Raw genomic sequence first — 23,614 nt, forward strand, 5'->3', positions numbered from 1 at the left:
GCTCAAACATAATCATACAGGGAAACTGTATTGGATGAGTGAATTGAGTAAAGTTCAGAGGATTAGTTTGATTAAAATGAATTGTATACTATAAAGGCCACTAATTTTCCCAATGGTTGCTGATATTCCTTCTGAAAAAAATTACATTTTACAATCTGTATCTGCTACAATTTTCCTCAGACAATAAGTCTCAGTAGTTATAAAGGAAAATTTTTAATTTTTCATTATTGTTGACAGAAATGTGATAATTTTATTATGGTATATCTTACTTTGCATCATATACATATGTTTATATATTTTCAGTCATACATATTCGTTTAATTTTTCTACTATTCTGTGGAACACTTGAAAAGAGATGTTCTTCTTACATCTAAAGCATAATGACTGAAAGAAATTAATAAATCCAGAGACTATCAGCTTAATTTATGATGGTGAACAGGTAAATATCACAAGAAATTCACTGAATATTCACTGAATATTCTGGAAATATTCTGGAAATTCACTGAATATTCACAGCTTATTAAAGTCTATATGTAGATAAAATTTCTTAGAAAGTATATACATAAATAACTGGAGCAGTGTTTAATTCTGAAACATATGGGGAAACAGCAGTCGCATACATGCAAATAGTTCATTCCATTAAGTTATTTTTTAATTAAAATGTAGAATTATGGGACATAGGACAAATTTGACCACTACCTTCCAACAAAACTTTACTGAAAACACCAGAGAAATATAAAAATGTGGAGAAACCTGTATCCCGGATAGAAATTAGGAAAAGTCATTTATCACTATTGAGATATTTTAAGTCTTCTTGCTAGAATAATGTAGAAGGTCCACAGCAATTCTCCCTCCAGAGAAGGTAACTCAGTGTTGCAGTGACGTAAGTAGGAGAAACAAGACTTGAGCTCTAGAATTAAGGGTGACTGTGCAACAGAACATTCCACTTGACAGCACATTTATGAGGCCATTCAAATGATTCAGAAGCATATCCACAATAGAATAGAAATCTGCAGAACTTCTGCTATTAGGAGAGGGCTCAGTTATGAAATAATGAATGGCAGCTATGGGAAGGAGAACTGACACAGACCTAAGACGTACTGGAGTGAGGGTCAAACACAATACTTGACATAGAAATTTGGCTTTGAATATGTTGACTTCATGAAATCTGAAGAAACTCCACATAGAGCTGGATTTGTCTATGATTCTTTACTTTTCTCCAAATCCCTTAGGCATACAAATCAATAAAGTGTTAATATAAACTCACATCAACCAGCCATCCAACGTACGTTCCAGAAAAAGGATATAAATACTGTATTAGAAGACAAGAAATATATATGCATAGGATTTTTGAACAAATGTCACAAATGAATAAACCAATATTCATTCAAAGATAAGTAAAGAAATAGAAACAAAAAATTGAGAGATGGTATAGCCTCTGGTTTAATCAGATTTAATTTTGAAATACAGGCTTGTGTTGAGTTCTAGCATGGCCACATTGTTGCTGTGTGACCATGGTCCAAATACTCATAGTTTCTTAATCTCTAAAATTAAAATAATAGAACCTATTATGCTATCATTGTGATAACTGATTTAATAACATCATGAAACTTAAGACAGAAAATATCACAATTTATATTATCTTGTGAATGGAACCTTAAATCCACAACAATATAAACTTACACAAAGTTTTATGTTCAAATATAATATTAAATTTCTACTCAGAATTTAGAGAAAAAGCATATCTAAAAAATTTACTTGATTCTTGAACTATATTCTTGACATCATTTGCACGAATAAAGTTCAAGAAAATGTGAATTGTTAATAGAGTTTAAACAATGAGGTAATGGAGCAAAATATTTAAGGACGTAAGTACTAATTAAGAATAAAATGCAAAAAACTAAAATACAATTTGACAAAAATGTTAAAACTACCAATTTAAACTTTCAAATAGGCAAAGACTTTCAAAAATGACTATATCTGGGAGTGATATGAGCTAGAAAAGAGAGTAGGCTGCAACAAGTTTATATTCCTCCACAGAAACATTGAAAAACTAGTGCAAACTTTTGGAACCAACTTTATCAGAACTTTGAAAAACAATCAAAGATTTAATGTCAAAGGTTATAGGTCATCAAAAGAAAGTCAACTTAAGTACTGTAAGAAAGCTTTGTGGCATATTTAGATGCCCTCACCCCACCCACTTCCTTGGCTTGTTGGAAGTCTTGAAGATGGCAACTCATGTTTCCAGTATGGGAACAAGATCCCTGTTTCTGGAGAAAGCAAGGTAAACCTAATTCCCATATTACTGTGTATGTCTATTCTAACCTATCTATGATCTGCCTGAAGGATTGATTAAAGATGTTTATTTATGTTTTGCTTACTGCAGAACTCACTCAGCCCAGAGAAGCCATGAGCATTACTCAAACACAACATAAGACAGATAGTCAACCTGAAGAGAACTGGAGTAAAAGATCACATACAAACACATGAGACATACAATAGATACCCTAAGATCTGGAAGGAACAGCTAGAGTTATTTGGGAAATTAAGGCATTCAAAAGAACCCATGCTTATGGAAGAATAGAGAAAACCACACACATTCTCAGAGCAAGACACATGTACAGAAAAGTCCTAAGACCCTAATTTTTCACCTCAAGATGATCCTTAGGCTGGGGGCAAGCCTGGCTAAGTGTTGAAGGAGATCTCCAGCACAGACTCAATTTGCAAAGACTGAGATAAGTTTATTTGTTAGTTTAGTCCCTGGTGTTCAAGGAAATCTTTGTCAAAACAGTAACTGAACACAAGCTAAGGAATAGATACTTCAGAGACCACATTCTATAGGAAATATAATCTCTGATAAAATAGTTTAGAAAAGTCACTAAATAAATGGCCAACTAAGGGCTACAACAATCAAATTTAAAAAATAGTAAACCTTGGGAAGGGGAAAATCTGACTTGAGAGTTATCCATTATGATAATCAATGACTAGTTTTCAACAAAATATCACACAGTATATTAACAAACAAGAAAATATGCCCTATTCATAGGAAAACAATAAACTGACAAAAATTATTCTGAGGAAGCTCAGAAAATACACTTACTAGAAAAAGAGTTCAGATTAACTATCTTATATTTGCTCAAAGCATTAACACAAATCATGGGAAAAGAATTAAAGGAGACAAGGATTACAATGCATAAACAATAGAAAATATCAAAAATGAGAAATAGATTATAAAAAGGAAACAAATAGAAATTCTGAAGCTAAAGAGTTTAGTAAGTGAAATAAAGAATTCACTACAGGGGCTTAACATCAGATTTGATTAAACAGAAGATAGAATTATGAAATTTGAAGATAGAAAACTTGACATTTTCTGAGGAAGAAAAATGATGAAAAACTGTGAACATAGCCTAGGGGCTTATAAGATACCATCAAGCAGACCAACTTATGGATCATGGAAGTCCCAGAAACAGAAGAGAGAAAAAAGCTCAAAAAGAATATTTGAAGAAGTAAAGGCACAAAACTTCTCAAATTTGCTGAAAAATATGAATCTATACTCCAAGGACTTCAATAAACTGAAAGTAGGATAAGCAAAGTGATCCACACTGAACACATTATAATAAAACTGTTGAAAGAAATAATCAAAGAGAGACTCTTAAAAGCAGCAAGAGTGAAGTGTCTCATTATATACAAGGGATCCTCAATAACTTTAACACCAAATTTCTTATCAGAAACCACAGAAGCTAGAAGGCAGTGGGATGACATATTTAAAGTGCTAAAAGAAAAAAAATGCCAACCAAGAGTTCTATATGTGGCAAAACTGTTTTTCACAAATGAGGAAGCTATTAAGACATTCCCATATTTAAAAGGAAAAAAGAAAAATGTGGAAGGAGTCTTATAGCACAACACATGCCCTTAAAAAAGTGAAGATCTCTGGTAAAGGTTACTACTGGGCAAATATAAAATCTAGTAATAACCATTTATTTGTGTGTGGGTGGTGGTGGTTGTAACTCTGCTTTTTATTTCCTATATGATGTAAAAAACAAATGGCTGAAATTTTAACAAATCTGTTGTGTGGAACACAATGTAAAAGATGCAATTCATTACAATAATAACAAGTAGGGGAAAAATCTGTTTAAGAGCAGAGTATATGTATTCTATTGAAAGTAAGTAGGTATCAACTCAGACAAGATTGTAATACATTTAGGATGTTAAATGCAATCTTCACAGTAACATAAAGAAAATATCTAAAAAAATATTCACATAAAAGGTGGAACACAGAGCATTTTTGGGATAGCTAAAATACTATGTATGATACCATAATAATGGATACATGTCATTACATATTTGTTCAAACCCACAAAATGTACAACACCAAGAGTAAATAATAGTGAGATCTATGGACTTTGGATGATTGAGATATGTCAATGTAAGTTCATCAATTGTAACAAATATACACTCTGGTGGGTGATGTTGATAATGAAGGAGGCTATGTATGTGTGGCAGCAGGAGTGTATAGGAAATCTCTGTACCTTCCTCCAATGTTTCTGTCAATTTAAAACTTCTCTAAAAACATAAAATCTTAATAAAAAAAGGAGTATATGGACTTGTAATTGAAAAATAATTCTGAATCTATGTGAAGAAAAAAAATATATATATATATATACACAAAAGAAAACAAGAAGAGAATAAAAATGTTTCACTCATAAAAAAACAAAAACAAAACTAAACACCAAAGAAGGCAGTAATGGAGGAAATTAGTGAGAGAAGCATTATAAATACATACATCAAAAAATTAAAAAATATTACTAGCTATTGCTTTTAATGTATGTGGATTAAAATCTCCAGTCTCCAGTGTCCAATACTTAGAGACAACTGAAAACAAAAACACAACATACCAAAACTTATGCGGTGGAGTAGAACCAGTGCTCAGAGGAATATTTACAGTGGAAAACACTTACATTAAAAAAAGAAGAGAGATCTCAAATCAATAACCTAACTTTATGCTTTGAAGAAAAAGAAAAAAAAAATAGCAAACTTAACCCAAAGCTAGTTGAAGGAAGGAAATAATAGAAAAAATGAGAAGAGGTAAATGAAATAAAGATTAGAGAGACAATGGGGAGATTTAATAAAATCAAAATTTGTTTCGTGGAAAAGATTTTAAAAATTAACATATTTTTAGCTATATTGACAAAGAAAAATAACTAAAATCTGAAAAATGGGGACATTACTACTGACCTTACAGAAGTAAAAAAATTTATAATAGAACACAATAAACAATTGTGCACTAACAAATTAGATAATTCATAAGAAATGTACAAATCCCTTGAAATACACAAGTTACTAAACTGACTTAAGAAGAAATCTCTCAGCAGAATTATAACAAATAAAGAGATTGGATTAGTAAACAAAAAACACCCCAACAATGAAAACTTCAGTATTAGAGGCCCTCCCTGGTGAATTTTTTCAAACATTAAAGGTTAGTTAATCTGAATATCTCTCAAACTCTTCCAAAAAAAGTGAAAAGGGTGAAATACTTCTTAACACATTCTGTGAGGAAAGACAACACAAGAAAAAAATTACAGACCTTATCCCTAATGAATATAGATGCAAAAATCGTCAACAAAATTCAGAGAACTGTGTCCAACACAATATTAAAAGGATTTTGCACCATTATAACGTGAAATTTATTACAAGAATAGAATAGTAGTTCAACATAAGAAAATCAATTAATAGAATACCAAAAAAAAAAAAGGAAAAGAAAAGACCTACATGATCTCAGTTGATACAAAGTAGTCATTTGATGAAAATCTACTTTCAGGATAAAAATGCTCAGAAAACTAGGAATGGAGGGGATCTTTCTTAACATAATAAAAGATAAAAAAATATATAAAAACCTCACAACTAAAATCATATTCAAGGATGAGATTTTCTGAATTGCCACTGGAATTACTTTCTAACAGGCTAAGTCATAATCGTAGTAGATGCTATGACTTTCATAACAAAAGTACCGTAAACCGGGTGGCTCATACAATAGAAGCCTATTGTCTTACAGTTCTGGAGGCTACTTGTGCCATTTGAAGGTATTGGCAAGTTTGGTTCTTTCTGAGGGCAGGGAGAAATAATCTTTTCCAAGGTTTCATGTAGCTTATTTTTAGCAATCTTAGGTGTCCTATGTCATACAAAAGCATCATCCTCACCTCTGCCTTCATCTCCATATGACATTCTTCCTGTGTGCAAGTCTGACTCAAATTTTTGCTTTGTATAAGGACAGTAGTCATATTGGATAAGGGTCTCACCCTACTCCAGAATGACCCCATCTTAATTAATTAAATACAAAATAACCCTATTTCTAAAGAAGGTTGCACTATAAAGTACTGGAGGTCAGGACTCCAAAATATAATTTTGGGGGAAAACAATTTAACTCATAAGAATCAGCAAAAGTCTTAATCATTCCAGCATCAACTTTAAGTCCAAGATGTTATCTAAATATCATCAACTCACTGACCATAGGAAGTAACATGTGATACAAGATAGTACAATTACATCCTCTTTCCTGAAAACTTTAACCATGTGTTAAGACTTCAAAAACAGTAGTCAACTAATACTGGGCTTTCTGATGGCACAGCACTAAAAAGACTTTCCACACATATTTTTGGCTGAGATCAATGGATCTGTCTCAGTTCCCACTCTTCCTGAGATGAGATATATACCAGATCTTTATTCAACTCTCTTTGCTATTCAATGTCCTTTTTTTTTGCGGTACGCGGGCCTCTCACTGTTGTGGCCTCTCCCATTGCAGAGCACAGGTTCCGGCTGCGCAGGCTCAGTGGCCATGGCTCACGGGCCTAGCTACTCTGCGGCATGTGGGATCTTCCCAGACCGGGGCACAAACCTGTGTCCCCTGCATCGGCAGGCGGACTCTCAGCCACTGCGCCACCAGGGAAGCCCTCAACGTCCTTTTGATAAACTATTTATTCATGTTTCATTTAGTGAGCAAACATTTTTGTTGTTTGAGATTGAAGAATCCTGGTAACATAAACCTAAAGAGAAAACTAATAAGGAAAAATAAAATATAGATTTTCACAGAAGAAAACACAATAATATTATATTTTATTGAACATTAAATAAGGCTTAATGAACTATAATCACAACAAAGGTTCAGGAATAGAGAGAAATTTCTACAGTTAAAATATTAACTGAGATTGTAGTCATCTTTTATTATAACTCCTAATATATTATTTTTATATTGATGTGTACTTTTCATACCTGATTTCAAAGTAAGCCAAATCAGAGCTCAAAAAATGTGATTAAAAATGAATAAACCCAATCACCCAATTCATCCCACCCTCCTTTCCCCCCTTGGTGTCCATGCATTTGTTATCTACATCTGTGTCTCTATTTCTGCCTTACAAACAGGTTCATCTGTACCATTTTTCTAGATTCCACATATATACATTAATATACAATATTTGTGTTTTTCTCTTTCTGACTTACTTCACTCTGTATATAAAATGGATAACTAATGAGAACCTGCTGTATAGCACAGGGAATTCCACTTCACTGTACAGTAGAAACTAACACAACATTGTAAAACAACTATACCCCAATAAAAAAATAAATAAAAAATATTTAAAAATGAATAAACCATTGACATGCAGTTATCAACATACCATAATAATGTTGAAATATTGGCATCAGCTTCATTAAATGAAGGTTATCTCATAATTTTTTTTTTTTCTCAAACACAATGTTGGTATATAACACTTAAAAGAACTGCAAGGTGATTTACAATTTGAATTATGTCAAAGTTTTTATTTCAAGTTTTTAAAAAAATTAATGTTCTTATATTCTAAACAAATCTGGAAAGTAGAATACACGTGTAGGTTTAATTGAGGAGAATGCATTTTATGGATAGAAACCTATCCTAAAGTAAGAAGCACTTTGATGATAATAATGTTTATGGTGGATATATAATGATGTGAATGATGGCCATGATGACCTTTGTTGAAATTATTGACAGTTTTAACAATGTACTTGAACTCTTCTAAGTCATTTATGTGTTTAATATTATTTAATTATTGTAAAATTGCTACAAGATGGAAATCCATTTTTTGGAGAAATTAAGTACAGGTCAGAAAATCATAAGTCTTACCAGAATTTAATTCCACAACACAGGGTAGAGGTCCTTATTTCCCCTTTCTAAAATAATGCTTCATCTTCTAAACTGTTCTTAGTTATATAGACAGAGCCATAAGACTAAAATATGGGCAAGGAAACCAGCTTGAATTTTATAGATCTGCCTTAGTTAGATCCTAAAAGTTCAGCGTGATGATTTTCACTTAACTCAGAAATGTAACACAATAGGCCAGCTATTGGATTTTGCATGAGCTAAAGCATATTTTTGCTCTCCTAAGCCATACCTGTGCATATAGTTAATTTTTTTCAGGTGATTACTTCCAGGTGCTTGCCTATAGGAATTCATTGCAATGCAATGAAATCAGAGTAATAAACTAATCAGCAAAAATTAACCCACAGGCATGTTACAGAGACACGTATATTTAAATGACTTCAGTATTATAATTTGTGGATTCTGAATGTTTATGTTCATGATGAAGACAATCTCCTCCTAAGTAATTAGGGAGACCTACATACAGCTAGGTATGTTTGGTGTTATCTTAAGCTCATTAGAATATTACACATGCCTATTTTTTAAATGGGACATTTAGATTTTTGACATAACCATAGAGAAATATTTTCAATTTGATTGTCCCATTGTTATAGCTAAGTAAAACACAATACAGCTTTCTTTTTTATTATCTTTTCTCATTGATTATAATTCTATTAACTGTCGGGGACTTTAAATTGAATATCAAAATTAATTTTGGTGAAGAAAACTAAAACACTTTCTACAAAATCTTTATTGTAGCATTTTTTTTTTCATAAAGAAATTCTGTCTTAAGTGACTGAATTGCCTTCAAATCATGTATAAGAAAAATAAAGTTCCATCCATTTCAAGTCATTAGCTGTGGTACTTAGTATTGTTGCATTTGAAAATGTTGAAATAAAATCAAGACTCCTGGTAACAGCATACTAAATTAAATATAAATAAATAATAAAACTGAGATGATTCTTGCTATGATAAAGATGGACTCTCCCCAACATGCAGACTGTGAAATTAGAATATTCATATCAGAATAATATCTTGGAATTAAAGTTGATGTGTACTTATAAAAAGCTGTTATCAAACATAAAATTCTGAGGATTCTAAGAGACAACAAAGACTTTACACTACCATTTATGTTAAAATAAATTGTTTTTGTTTTTGTAAGCTCAAGTAAATAATTATGAAAGTATATGTAAATAAGAAAATAAAATTATATATCTGTGTGCATATACATAGCCATTCAAATACATTCTTTTTGTCAGATATTTTGGAGTTATATTTTTATTCAAGTTAACACAAAGTTCTTTTAAAATAGTATTACTGAGCAGCACTCAGGTAAGAAGGCAAGGCAACTTTAGTGGAGATGCTTATCTGCATTTTTCCTAGCTCCCCTATTTCCACTTAACTTGCAAGAAGGAATATTAAAAAGATGAGGAATGATTGATGAAATCCAATCCCTCCAGAAAACTTGAGGAGAAAGACAACTACATGCTTAAAACACAAATGATCCTCAAATTTACTCTTGTATACAAATACCATGTGAATTAATATATATAATCTCAGGGGGAAAAGAGTAGTGTTTCCTAAATTTCAAAGATGAGGTTAGATGGTAAAATACAATCAAGTTGGGAAAAATATTTTTATTCCACCAGTGCCTATGAGAAGTACATCACATATCAGAGACCACCTTAAGTGCACATGATAATCCTTATTATAGATTTGGTGGCCATTATTTTAGGAAAAAAGATTGAGGCCACTATAGAGAAGACATTATTTTGGGTATCATGAGTATCAGTTACTAATGATGCAAGCAAAGGCAATCCAAATCTCAGCATAACAATAGACTTTTATTATTATGCTCACTGGAAAATAGAACAACTGATAAATCTCTACTTCAGAATTTGGGTCTACATGTTCACAAGCATGGCTTTGCCATGAGCATTAGTTCTGATAATAAATTGGGGCATCCTTGTTCTGTGTGACTCTCACTCTCTGGAATCAGTACAATATAGGAGGAATGTTATTATCGTGGCAATGTTAACGTGTAAGAAACAAATAGAAACATAAGATGATCTTTAAAGACATAGCTCAGAACTAATACTCTGTCACTTCACCCACAAACAACTGGACAAAGTAAGACAAATGGCCAAGCTTTATAACAAAGAGATAAGGATACACATTCTGTGTCTTATAAAAGGCACTGTGATCACATGAAAAATAACTTAAACACAGGGAAAGAATTGGTATAAAAATGCAATCTACTACCTATAATTTGCCAAATACTAAAAGACTTTAGTGAAATCAAGCCACTATGAATAAGAGACACAGAAATAAGTTACAAGAAATCTAAACACCAAAGACAGTAGATGGTTGCTGTATGTTTCGGTTGCATAAAGTAGAATTGTTATTTATAAAATGTTTTTAAAAACAATGAATGAAATTACAAATCTAAGTTGGTAAACGGTCTCCAATGAAGAGTCAGACTTGAAAAATAAAACAAATAAATTTCTAGAAGTGTATTATATAGCTGTTGAAAAAGTTGATGGATGCAGGGACTTCCCTGGTGGTCCAATGGTTGGAACGCTGCGCTTCCAGTTCAGAGGACACAGGTTCGATCCCTGGTCAGGGAACCAAGATCCCACAGTCCACGTGACACGGCCAAAAAAAAAAAAAAAAAAGTTGATGTATGGGTGAAAACCCTGAAAAGAGAATTAATGATCTGGAAGAAATATATGAAAAAATCATTCATAAAGCAGCATAAAGTTATGAGAATATCAAAAACAAAAAAGAGAGGTTAAAAATAAAGAAAAAATCAGAAGTTTCATCAAATATCTGACTGGGGGCCCAAAGGGAAAAATGGTGAGAAAATGGTAAGAAAAAGTAAAGAAAAAACAGTTATGGATTTTCCAGAACTGATAAAAAAAATATGACTCTACTGATCTAAGGAAAATATCATATCAAAGGCAGAATCAAATAAATAATCATCGTATATCCCTGTTTTCTGAGTCTTCTGAAACTAAAGCTCATTTGAGACAGAAAAGATTTTGAAATCAATCAGAGGGAAAGACATAATTAGAAAAATTATCACTACAGTAACAGAATGTGTGGCAACAACAACAAAAACAACAGCAACAAATGGAAGCCAAAAGGTAGTGGAATAATATTTACACAGAGAGAACATAAAAACAACATTTAACTTATAATTGTGTATCCATAAGTTCATTCTCTAAGTCTGTGAGTCTGTTTCTGTTTTGTAAATAAGCTCATTTGTATCATATCTTTTTAGATTCTATGTATAAGTGATATCATATGATATTTCTCTTTCTCTGTCAGACTTACTTCACTCAGTATGATAATCTGTTGGTCCATCCATGTTGCTGTAAATGGCATTATTTCATTCTTTGTATGGCTGAGTAATATTCCATTGTATATATGTATCCATATTCTCTATCAATTCTTCTGTTGATGGACATTCAGTTTGTTCCATGTCTTGGCTATTGTAAACAGTGCTGCAATGAACATTGGGGTGCATGTATCCTTTTGGGTCATGTTTTGTTTTTGGATATATGTCCAGGAGTGGAATTGCAGGGTCATACAGTAGCTTTATTTTTAGTTTTTTTAAGGAACCTCCATACTGTTCTCCATAGTTCCTGTACCAATTTACATTCCCACCAACAGTGTAGGAGGGTTCCCTTCTCTCCACACCCTCTCCAGCATTTATTGTTTGTGGATATTTTTGATGATAGTCATTTCTTTTTTAAAAAAATAATAATAAATAAATTTATTTATTTATTATTTTTGGCTGCGTTGGGGTTGTCTCTAGTTGTGGCGAGTGGAGGCTACTCTTTGTTGAGGTGTGTGTGCTTCTCATTGCAGTGGCTTCTCTTGTCACAGAGCACGGACTCTAGGCACATGGGCTCAGTAGTTGTGGCTTGCAGGCTTTAGAGCGCAGGTTCAGTAGTTGTGGTGCCCAGGCTTAGCTGCTCTGCAGCATGTGAGATCTTCCTTGACCAGGGATTGAACCCATGTCCCCTGCATTGGCAGGTGGATTCTAAACCACTGTGCCACCAGGGAAGTCCAATGATAGTCATTTCGACTGGTGTGAGGTGATACCACATTGTAGGGAAGGGTTGGGGGGAAGGGACTTAGGGAGTTTGGAGTTGACATGTACACACTGCTATATTTAGAATGGATAAACAATAAAGACCTACTGTATAGCACAGGGAACTCTTCTCAATATTATATGGAAACCTGGATGGGAGGGGAGTTTGGGGGAGAATGGATACACGTACATGTATGGTTGAGTCATTTTGCAATGCAAATGAAACTATCACAAAATTGTTAATCGGCTATACTACAATATAAAATAAAACCTTAAAAAAAATAAAAGTTAAAAATGTTGTTTTGTGTATCCAGCAAAATCATCTTTCAAAAATAAATGTATTGATATTTCATTGTGGATAGATAGAAAGATTCAGTTATATAAGATGAATAAGATCTAGAAATCTATTATACAACATTGTAGCTATAGTTAACAATACGGTACTGTCCATTTAAAAATTTGTTAAAGGGATAAAGCTAATGTTAAGTGTTCTTATCACAATAAAAAATAAATGCAATATAAAATATTTATAATACATAAAGCTTACCACTGAAAATTCTGCTCTAAATGGACTGCTAAAGGACATGCATCAAGAAAAAAGAAATATTCCCCAAATAGTGTAAGATGCAAAAAGATGAAATTTTAAATGTATTTATTTGGTTGCTTCTTGGTTGTTTTTTTTTTATTTTTAAATTGGATTAGGAGTTGAGGATAACTTACTGATGAGTGTAATCTAACGGTTGATGGTAAAAAAAAAAAAAAGTCAAAATCAAAAGATTCCACTAGTGTGTGTGTGTGTGTGTATGTGTGTGTGTGTGTGTTGGGGGGTGGGAGGGATTGGAGTTTAGTCACTTTTGTAAGTTAAATATCTATGGTAGGATACTGTGACTTTCCTGTTATGGCAAATATCATCTGTAACATCTAAACATAATAGAAAAAGCAACTATCTGAAGGTAGTAGAGAATGAAAAGGAGGAGTTTTATTCTATAGGGATTTCACTTTCAGAGCAGGAGATATACAAAAAGGAAGTGCCCCTTTTCATCACTTGTAGGATGGGAGAAGTTGCAGAAATTGCAAAGTGATGGGATTTTTAAAAAAAAGCAATGGCAAGCTTTCTGTCCCTGTCAATCAGAGTACTGATTTAGAGCATTAATGGCCACTGGCAATGGAAGAGCATACAAAAATAGAAAGAGTTAAAGAGGAGATCTCAAGTACTGTCTGACAACATGTTGGCTAATCCCTGAAGTACACATGTGCAAAAAAGACTCAGTAAACCTCAGGTAAAAGTAAACAATCTGAAGCTTGGTCTTCCTTCTCAAGAAACAGTTTGTAGTTCATGTCCAACTAAGTTAATTGCTACTAAAACAAAAGAAACATCACTAATTAGAAGAAAATAACAGAATTTGGAGTCTCCACAACATAAAAATTTAAATGTTGGCAATACAATCCAAAATAATTTGGTATTTAAAGAATGAGGTAAATGGAGTCTTTCCTAAAGAGAAAAGACAGTTAATACGAACAACCTGATGATGATCTAAATAAGAAGTATAATATAAAATAAAAATATTTTTTAAATTTTGCTCTTAAAGAGTGAAAAGATAGAAAAATAAAACTACAAAACTAACCAAATGGGAATTCTTGAAATAAAATATATGGAAAAAAATTATTGCATAGACTTAACAATAGCATTGCGATTTAAGGATGGCTAATGAGCATAACGGTATTTCAATAGATGCTACCCAATCTGAGAAATAGAGAAAAAGTATTGAAAAATATAAACAGATTCACAGAAGTGTTAGATATTATGAAAGAGTGAGACAAATGTTATTAGAGTTTTAGAAGAAAAGAAGAGAATAGGGAAGATCATCATTTATTAAATACTGAAAAATTAACAAATTTGATATAAGGTATAGATTTATATATTTAGATATTCAATAAATACCAAGAAAGATAAACATTTTTAAAAGCTGTGCCAACTCAAAATTTAAGAGTCAAGCTCTTAAAAGTCAAAGGTAAAACATGAATTTTAAAAGCAACAACAGAAAAACGTTGTTTTGACCATTCTAGGTATGTATTTCCTATTACACATTGATTTAACAAAGTTGGAACACCAACACTATCTAATTTTAAGACTTATTATAAAACCTAAGTAATCAAAATACTGTGGTACCACTGTCAAGTTAGACAAATAGTCCAATGGAATAGAACAGAGAATCAGGTAATAGAAAAACACATAATGGAAAACTGATTTTTAACAAGGTGCAAAGCCAATTCAGTGGAGATTGGATATTTTCTTTTTAATAAATGGTTTTGTGACAACTGGATATCCATATGCAAAATAAAAGAAACGTGGATCCATATGTTCTATCATACATAGATACTGACTCAAATTTTATCATATATCTAAGTGAAAAACTTAAAACTATAAAACTTCTAGAACAAAACATAGAGAAAAACCTTTGTGATTTTGGCTAGGCAAAGATTTCTCAGATATGATAACAAAAGCATAATTTGTAAAAGACCAAATTGATAAAATGCACTTCATAAAAAAATAAAATCTTGGCTCCTCAAAAGTCTGTTAAGACAATGAAAAGCAAGCTACAAACTGGGAGAATATGTTTGTAAATTATATATATGATAACAGACATGGACTTAAAATATATAAAGACCTGATTCTACTCAGTAAAAAGAAGTAAATCACCCAAGTACAAAATTGAACAAAAGATTTGAATAGACACTTTACTATAGAAGATATATGAATGTGAATATTCACAAGAAAATATGCTATTTTTAGTAATTAGAAGAATGGACATTAATGCACATTAAAAACATAATGAGGTACCCCTTTTTACCTATTAGAATGTCTAAAACTAAAACAAACAAAAAACACTGATTGTATTATTGGCAAGGACTTGGAGGAATTGTAACTCTCATGCAAAGCTGGTTAGAATGTAATATATATATAATATACACATACGTATGTCTCTATATATTAAGTAATTATTTATTTATTTATACACACACAGGCGCACATGCACGTGTGCTGATTATAAAACAATAGGAATGAATGTATTGTAGAATATGTATTAACCTATATAAGTTGTAGTAATAAAATTCTGACAGAACAATGTGAATAATTTTTCTAATGTTTAACAGCAATCAAAATAATAATAATGATAATAATAATAATAGTAATAATAATGTAAGGAATTACATGGTCACTAGAGTGAGTTTCTAGATTGGATTGTTAATCAAAACCTAGAGACAGTAGGTGACCCAGCACAAAGTTTATAGTTATCTTTAGGAAGGGATAGAGTGTCTTTCACAGCAGCAGGATCTCGGAAGCTTTAATTACGCAGTTATAACTTCTGATGTCCCCAAACACATGAGATGCCCTTTGCTGCTCAAGATGCTCTTGTGCAGGATGATGACAAGAGTTGACACATAAATCAGGAGCACAAGGAAGCTGAAAATTAGAGGTTGCCTCTGCTAAACTTGCCAGTCACTAGCACTTGGAGGGGTGTGTACTGTGCTCCCAGCTCCCATTCTTTAATGTACCTAAAGTCCACAATCGTACAATAAATAATCCCAAAAACAACATCCTAAGGTGTCTCAGTACTCATTAATTAGTGCATAGAAATCCCAGCTAAACTCTCCAAATAGATACATACATACCTTTAGATGATTCCAAAGAAACTTGATAGGGATCCTTCAAACAACACTGAAATAGGAAGAAAAAAATCACATTAAAGATGTTAACTATTTAAACAACAACAACAACAGCAAAAAGAAGCAAACAAAAAAGAAACATACTTTAGAATCATAGAAAAAAAACACATCTAATCCAGGCTGGTGGTTACCTCTGGAAAGGAGGCAGGAAGGTAAATTGGACAGGAGCATAGAAATTGAGAACCAAAGAATTTTGGCAATGAATGTTCTAGTTCTTCTTGTGTAGGTGGTAAGTTCATGAGTGTAAGTTATACTATAAAAATAAATACAAAATTAATATATAAATAAAAAACAAAATAAATATATAAAATAGAAAAATAAAGGAGTGAGAGTCAGACATAAATTAATACTTAAAATTGATGGAAACTTTTGTGCTTGAAATTTTTAATGAAGGAGAGTACTTTGACTTTTTTATAAAGTAAATATTTCATAAAAGGACTAGAGACACTGTTCTTGCTAAATATTGCTTTGCAGAGAGAGGGAAAAAGAGAAAGACTACATTTTATTACATCAGCAACATTCTAGCTACTTGAAAGTTTTGTTTTCCTTATTTTTTCTCCCTAATTACCCAATTATCTAGAATTCCTAAGAGTTAAGAAGTCTAATTAAAGCAAATGTAAATGATTTTAATCCCTCAGTCTAACTTCTAAATAATTTACTATTATAAACTACTAATAGTATTTAATGAGTACTTTATGTTAGGCACCATACTTTGCTTGGGTTATGCTATTTTATCTTCATAGTATGTGAGTTGGCAATTTAAATATTCATTTTACACACGAAGAAATTAAGGTTAAATTAGGTAACATAAGAAACCAAGTTACTTACAAACCTTGAAGTTATCAGGAATTTATCCCATTCAGTTTGACTGCAAAATTCATATTATCATTGCTCTGACAGAACCTATCTCAACTCTTAATTCTGGCAAGCATCAACATCTTTCTTAGGAGGTAGTGGGGACATAAATAAGAAATTTAGCTATGATCTCTGATTCTATTCATGACTGAACCTGGATGTATAGCTTCCATACAGGTAGCTATTGAAAAAAACTCAACTTTTTAACATAGCATGACTCAGAAGCGCTAGCTCATGAGGGCAGCTCTGGTCATGTGGGCCTTTCACATTTCATATTTAGGTGCCATGTCTACCAGGACCTAATAGCATGCTAGCTGCTAAATTTAGAAAGATGTATATTTTTCTGCTATACATAGCATGGCTTTCCTCTATACCTCTAGGGGTCTACCTCCTGATTCTTCTGTTGGACCTGATTAAAACTCTGCACAGCCTGTTTTGCTATCATAGATATCTCTAGTGATATGTGGTCTGCAGGCTCACATGTCTCCATTGGCAGGGCTATACCCGATGCAGAGTTCTTTCCTATTTTTGATTCCACTCAACTCTGATAGACTTTTGTACCATTCAGTAAATAGGACTTAGCAATATTATTGTTATGAATTGGTCAAATTAATACTTATTAAGTGAAGCACATGGTGCCAGATGGTGAGCCATGGTTCAACAACGGACCACAAGAGGAACAGAAATAGAGAAGTTTATTACTCACAGATCCTGGAGGAAATACATGGCATGCCTCAAGGGACTACACAGGGAAGGTCAAAACAGAGTTCAGTCATGGACAGGAACTAGGGCACACAGCTTTATTAGAGTCTGTGTGTGGAGTGCTTTAGGGTTCTCAGACCAAGGCTGGATTGGTCAATTCAAACCAAAAGAGCAGGGTTTTGCTAAGCCACATGTGGGCTATATCTAAGGGGAACAGAAAGGGAAGGAACTGGGAGACAGGGGAGACTTTTGATCAAGGGTTGTTGAGGGAGTCATATCAGGAACTCACATTTGCTTGTGACTGCAGGCTGTTCTCTAGGGAACTGAGCTTGCATGAGGGGACTGGTGTCAGTGTAAAATCAACGTAGTCTGCTTGGCCAAACAAAATGTTGCTGAGGCAGAAATACCAAGGAATAGCTTAGCTAAACTCTTGACAGTTATCAAATATGGATATGCTACTTCTGGAACCTAAAGGGGCTTACCAGTCAATGTGCTTCCTTTTTTAGTAATGAAAATTGCAAAAGGCAATAATTTGCCCTTTACCTTAGACTGTCCAACATGCTCTAGACTGATTCCCTAAAAATGTGATGATCCTCTGAAACTCTGGAAAATGTCTTACTAAGGTCTTCAAAATACTTGCCAATCCTTGCTCATTCAGTATGAGTAACACTATGCTATCAATATAGTTGGACGATGTGATAGTCTGTGGATTGTCCAGATGGTCCACATTCTTTAGAGTTATAACAGAGGGCATGAAAGTGGACATAGCCCTAGTACAAAACCCTAAATGTATACTGTTACCCATCCTACATCAATGCAAATTAGAAATGATACTAAAAAGTTATATATATATATATATATATATATATATATATATATAGTACCTGGATTCACGTTAATATGCTCTAGTAAGATATCACAATCTGTGTTGTAAGGTTTTTGTAAGATATCACATCTGTTTCAGTTGGGTAAGACGTCACAGGAGTTTCATTTGAGGCTACTACTCAGTTGAGTTTGTAGTAATCTGCTGTCAATATCTAGGATCCACTAGGTTTTTGCAAGGGTCAGTCTGGTAAATTACTTGGGTTACGATGGGGACCACCACCCTGGAATTCTTTAGGGTTTTAACTAATCTCTGCCATTCACTAATCCCTGCCATTCTTTGTATAGGGCATTGTTTTTGATGCATTATCTTGGGTGGGGATGGGGGTGAGGAAAGTGTTCAACGTCCTCTATTTGGCCTTCTCTGTTGATTGTTTTCTTTTCTTACAAGATTAGGAACAAACGTGTGTGTTCTGCCAACTACTAAGTATATCCATTCTAATTGTGTTTTCTGGGAAAGGGAAGTGATCACTGTGTAGATTTGTGTTTTATAAACTGAATCTTGACTAGAACTCTATGTGCTCCCAGAGCAGCCAATGGGAGACTTTACACCCCTGAGTCTTGATGTCAATTTTAACCATGTGTAAAATTATCCTAAAATATCAGTGTATTATCCCTTTCCCAATGTATGGCTATTGGAATAAATGTCTGTAGTGTCCTTCGAGGAAGCATATAAATCTGCTGTGGTGCTATAAGGTCTTTCTTCATGGAGAATGGGCATCCCTTTCAAAGAATATCAAGTCTGAAAGTTTTCTTATGTCCTAAAACTAGGCCAAGGATTGTGAACTATTGAATTGAGGATGTTGCCCACAGCCTTCTGATACTCTATCCTTGATTAGTTAAATAAATAAAGCAATGGACTTGTTGACTATCCATCAATATTGTTCCTAAAAATTATGAGATATGTTAATTATCTACAAAGCTCTCAGAGTTAGGGCACCTTGGCTGACACTCTGACTTTGAAATTCAGTACCTTGATTCTAATGGTTAAGTGCTCCAGCTTGATCTTTATTATGTTGGGAACCTATTATCTCCATTGAATAAGGGAAGCCCTGTTCTATAATACCTCTCTTATCACATTCAAAAATGGTTCTTCAGGTCCTTGCACAGTGTATACAGTCAGATAGTAAGTGTTTTGGGTTGAATTATGTACCCCCAAAGTGCATATGTTGAATTCTTCACCTCACCTACCTCAGAATGTGACCTTATTTAAAATGGGTTGCTGCACAAATAATTAGTTACACTAAAATAAGGTCATATTGGAGAAGGGTGGCCCTCTAATCCAATATAACTGGTATTCTTATAAAAAAGAGAAATTTGGAAATAGGCATGCGTACAACGGGAATTACATATGAAGAAGAAGGCAGAAATTGGAGTTGTGCTTCTACAAACTAAGGAATGGCAAAGATTTCTAGCAGACTGCCAGAAGCTAGGTGAACAACACTGAACAATTTTTTTTCTCATAGACTTCGAAGAAACCAATCTTAAATTTCAGTGTCCCATTCCTCCCTAATCAGTGTAGCACATTTGCTGAGGTTGATCTTTCAATTTTCTCTGGAGACTTTCTTCAAAAAAATTAAATCTCAATCCTGATCATCAGCATGAACAGTCTTCTTCCTGATGGAGATGAATGATTCTTTATATGATACCAAGGAAATCCTCTGGTTTTTATATTTTACTTAAAATAGGTGTTAAATCTCCCTCAGCCTTATATTTTCCTTTGCCAATGATTTAATAACCTTCAGCAATAGTCATCCAATTTCACAGCCATTATTTCTTCCCATAAACCTCTCAAATGTCTGAGATATTGTACCTTCCACCGCATTTCCTTTCATCAGTATCCTGTCTCAGGTCACTCCCAGCTAAAGTATAGCAATTGTACCACTATAGCTTGCCATAGGCTATCAGGATTCGACCTTCCATCAGTGGTGAGGATCTACTCCATTGCCAAGTAGGAAACATCCAATGAAGTTCCTGAATCTCATTTTTAAAACCTGCATCGTAGGGCTACCTTTTGTTCCAACTATCTTAGTTTCATTCCCTGGGTAGCACACTCTGAAATACATAGATTTGTATGCAGGAAATATATTAGAAAGTGCTTTGGGGAATAAGATCTGTAAAGATGTCAGAGTAGTAGGATTTGGCAGACAGAAAAGTTGAACTGCCATAAAGTGAATTAAAAACTTGGGTAAGGCAACTCCCTTTGGCAGAGGCCAATTCTAGGAAGGCTGAGTTGTGAGCAGCCAACACTCTAAGAAGCTAGAGAAGAGTGCCTCCATTTGATTTGAGTGGTATAGCACTACTAACACTTCAGATCTTTATATCTGCTCTAGAGTTTATTACAAATGGATTTTACATGAATTTTTGCTTTGTTTTGATTTCATTTTTCTTGTCGCTTTTAGGTTTTTTTTTCTAATAGAATATGTTTGGTTATAAAACATTACTAATATTAGAAGTCTCCTTGACCTTTTTAAAAAATATATAAACCTTTTACCATCTAAAGTTAACAATGTCTCACCTTCTATAAATCTTGTCATTCTCAAAATACTAGGCAATGCATGTGAATTTATTTGGATATTTATGTATAAAACAATCACTTCAAACTGTTTGAATTATAAATTAGATGATTTTGAATATAAAACTTAGAAAATGTTATGGAGTAAGTTACTCCTTAATGATGGAGTGACTTATATAGGAAACTAATCCATCAAAGTAGTAAAATGCTACAAAGCACTTTGTTCCATTAAGTGTCACATAGAAGTGCTTCTCAAACTTTTCAACAGAAGTAAAGAAAAAGAGGAGGTTTGCACATCTATGGGAGATTTAGATCTGTCCCCAAATAGCCATTATCAAGATAGCTTCATCTTTCTTCATAGCATCTGATGGTACAATATATAGTTTTTGTAATTAAAAAAAAAAATTTGTAGCTCATAACATTGGAATATATGTTCTAAGAGGGAGCAGTGGTATGTGTCTATTTTGTTTATAATTTGTATTCTTAGCACCTGAAACAGTAACTGACATAAACTACTTGTTAACTAATGAAGTAAAACCCATTCTACAATAAGACAAATCATATTAAATGTAGTTTTCTGTGCACACATTTTTGAAGCACAGACAGAAAGAAATTAATTGCTGACATTGGAGGAAAGAGAAAATGCTGCAGGATATGTGTGATCCAGGAGCTGTTAGAATTTTTTCTGGTAGTATTCTTTCTTCCTGAGGCTTCCCTTAGTGCTGGCTAAGTGCCAGAGAGTTGTGCACAGGTCTCCTTGTCAGTTACCAACAATGGGAAACTCCTACCTGCTCTGGCTTTAAGAAACAGTTGATGCAATGGCCCTGGCCTCTGCCCACCCTGATTATCATATCTGCCTTCATGCCTCAGAAGAGGACCAAAGATTACCTCACAGTGACGCTCAAGTCCGACTGGCCTGGGCAAGAACACATTGGTGCAGAGGCAGGTGTACTGGCCCTTTCTGTGATGCACACCTGCTAACTATTGAAGAAACCTACCACCAAGTGCTGAGATGCAACCACAGCCTGGACACCCTGCATATCACTGACACCACTGGGTGCCCTGCAGCACCTTGCCATTGCCAGGGGCCACATCTTCATCCTGATTTACTCATCCTGGTTTACTCATTACTCAACAAATATGTGAACCAAGAAGCAAACCCTGGAGGAGCTGGAGCCTGCCTATAAGCTGATGTGTGAGATCAAAGGCAACAACCTGCATAAGTACCCTATCATGCTGGTGAGCAAAATGTGCCATGAGAACTACAGGTGGTGCTGTTTGTGCAATGGAATAAAATTGCACCTTCGTGAAGACATTTGCCAAAACTGATACCAGTTTGCAGGAGCTGTTCCATATGCTTTTGAACCACAAGAAGAAGCTTGCCACCTGCCTCCAGTCTTCCCAGATGAAATTCCAGATGCCTAAAACCAATAAGAATCTGCGTAGTAAGTGCATTATCATGTGAGCTGGGTTGTTTGTTTTTTTAGATATCAAGTTACATGAGCTGTTTATATGTTTTGGATATTAATCCCTTATTGGTCATATCATTTGCAAATATTTTCTCCCATTCAGTAGGTTGTCTTTTCATTTTGTCAATGGTTTCCTCCACTATGCAAATGCTTTTAAGTTTAATTAGATCTCACTTGTTTATTTTTGTTTTTTTTTCTCTTGTCTTAGGAAACAGAGCCAAAAAATATATTGCTACAGTTTATGTTAAAAAGTGCTCTATGCTCTCTTCTGAGTTTTAGGTTTCATGTCTTTAAGATAATTTTTAAAATATTATTTAGTCTTTAAAACATTCTTCACCTTACCATTTTTGATAAAAATTAATATTGTACTTTTTGCTCTTTATGTGCCATATATTTAATTTCTCAATTATTTCATTATTTTATAGGAGAACATTTATTCTATTGATATAGAAATATCATAAAGATATTATAGCTGTTATTTCTTTTACATCTTATATATAAACATATTTTTAAGGCTTAATTTATCTTTTAGTATTTTACTATTACATTATATTTTTAGTACCTACACTTTTTATATTAAATACATTTAAGAAAATGATGTATATCAGCAATCATATAATACTAACAGCTCAATCTTTTAGGTTGCTTTTCACAATCATATAATCATTATGACATTAAACATTCCTGCCCTAAGACCACAGTGCTTTGTTTTGCCAGGTTTAGAACCAACTGATAAGCAAATATCTTTTATAAAGAAAGGCTCTATCCTCTTTTGACTAAGGCTCATTTTGAAGCTAATATGTGTATCTTCTTGTCTTGGCAACAGAATACAGGTGATATATCACTTGCCACGAAGAGTCTTTCAGTCCATTCTTAGATCCTCAGTTTCAGCTGGATGATGACTACCATCCTTTATGAGGTGCCAAATTTGGACTTTCAACAAATATGTAAATATTAAGAGAGAACAAAAAAAATAACATATGTCCTTAATTAATTTTTAAAACTCAATGGGGACATATTAAAAACACATCAGCAAATCATGTTTGTATGATCTAGAGCTCATCATTAGTTGTAAATTAGCAAGACAACAATTCACTACCATACCTGACATCAAATTTCATGTAAAGCAAGTGATATTTCTAGAGCTCATTAAATATGTTATCATGAAATGGATTTATTTAGTCCAACAGTTTCTA

General features: G+C 33.4%; 1 pseudogene; it reads left to right on the forward strand.

Moving 5' to 3' along the window:
* The first annotated feature begins 21,267 nt into the window (after positions 1-21,267).
* LOC111175737 (GTP-binding protein Di-Ras3-like) lies at positions 21,268-23,031 on the forward strand (annotated as a pseudogene).
* The last annotated feature ends 583 nt before the right edge of the window (positions 23,032-23,614 follow it).

Source organism: Delphinapterus leucas, chromosome 4 (genome assembly GCF_059928025.1).
Source record: "Delphinapterus leucas isolate spDelLeu-1000000601 "Yukka" chromosome 4, BTC_Dleu_Yukka2, whole genome shotgun sequence".
Taxonomy (NCBI): Eukaryota; Metazoa; Chordata; class Mammalia; order Artiodactyla; family Monodontidae; genus Delphinapterus; species Delphinapterus leucas.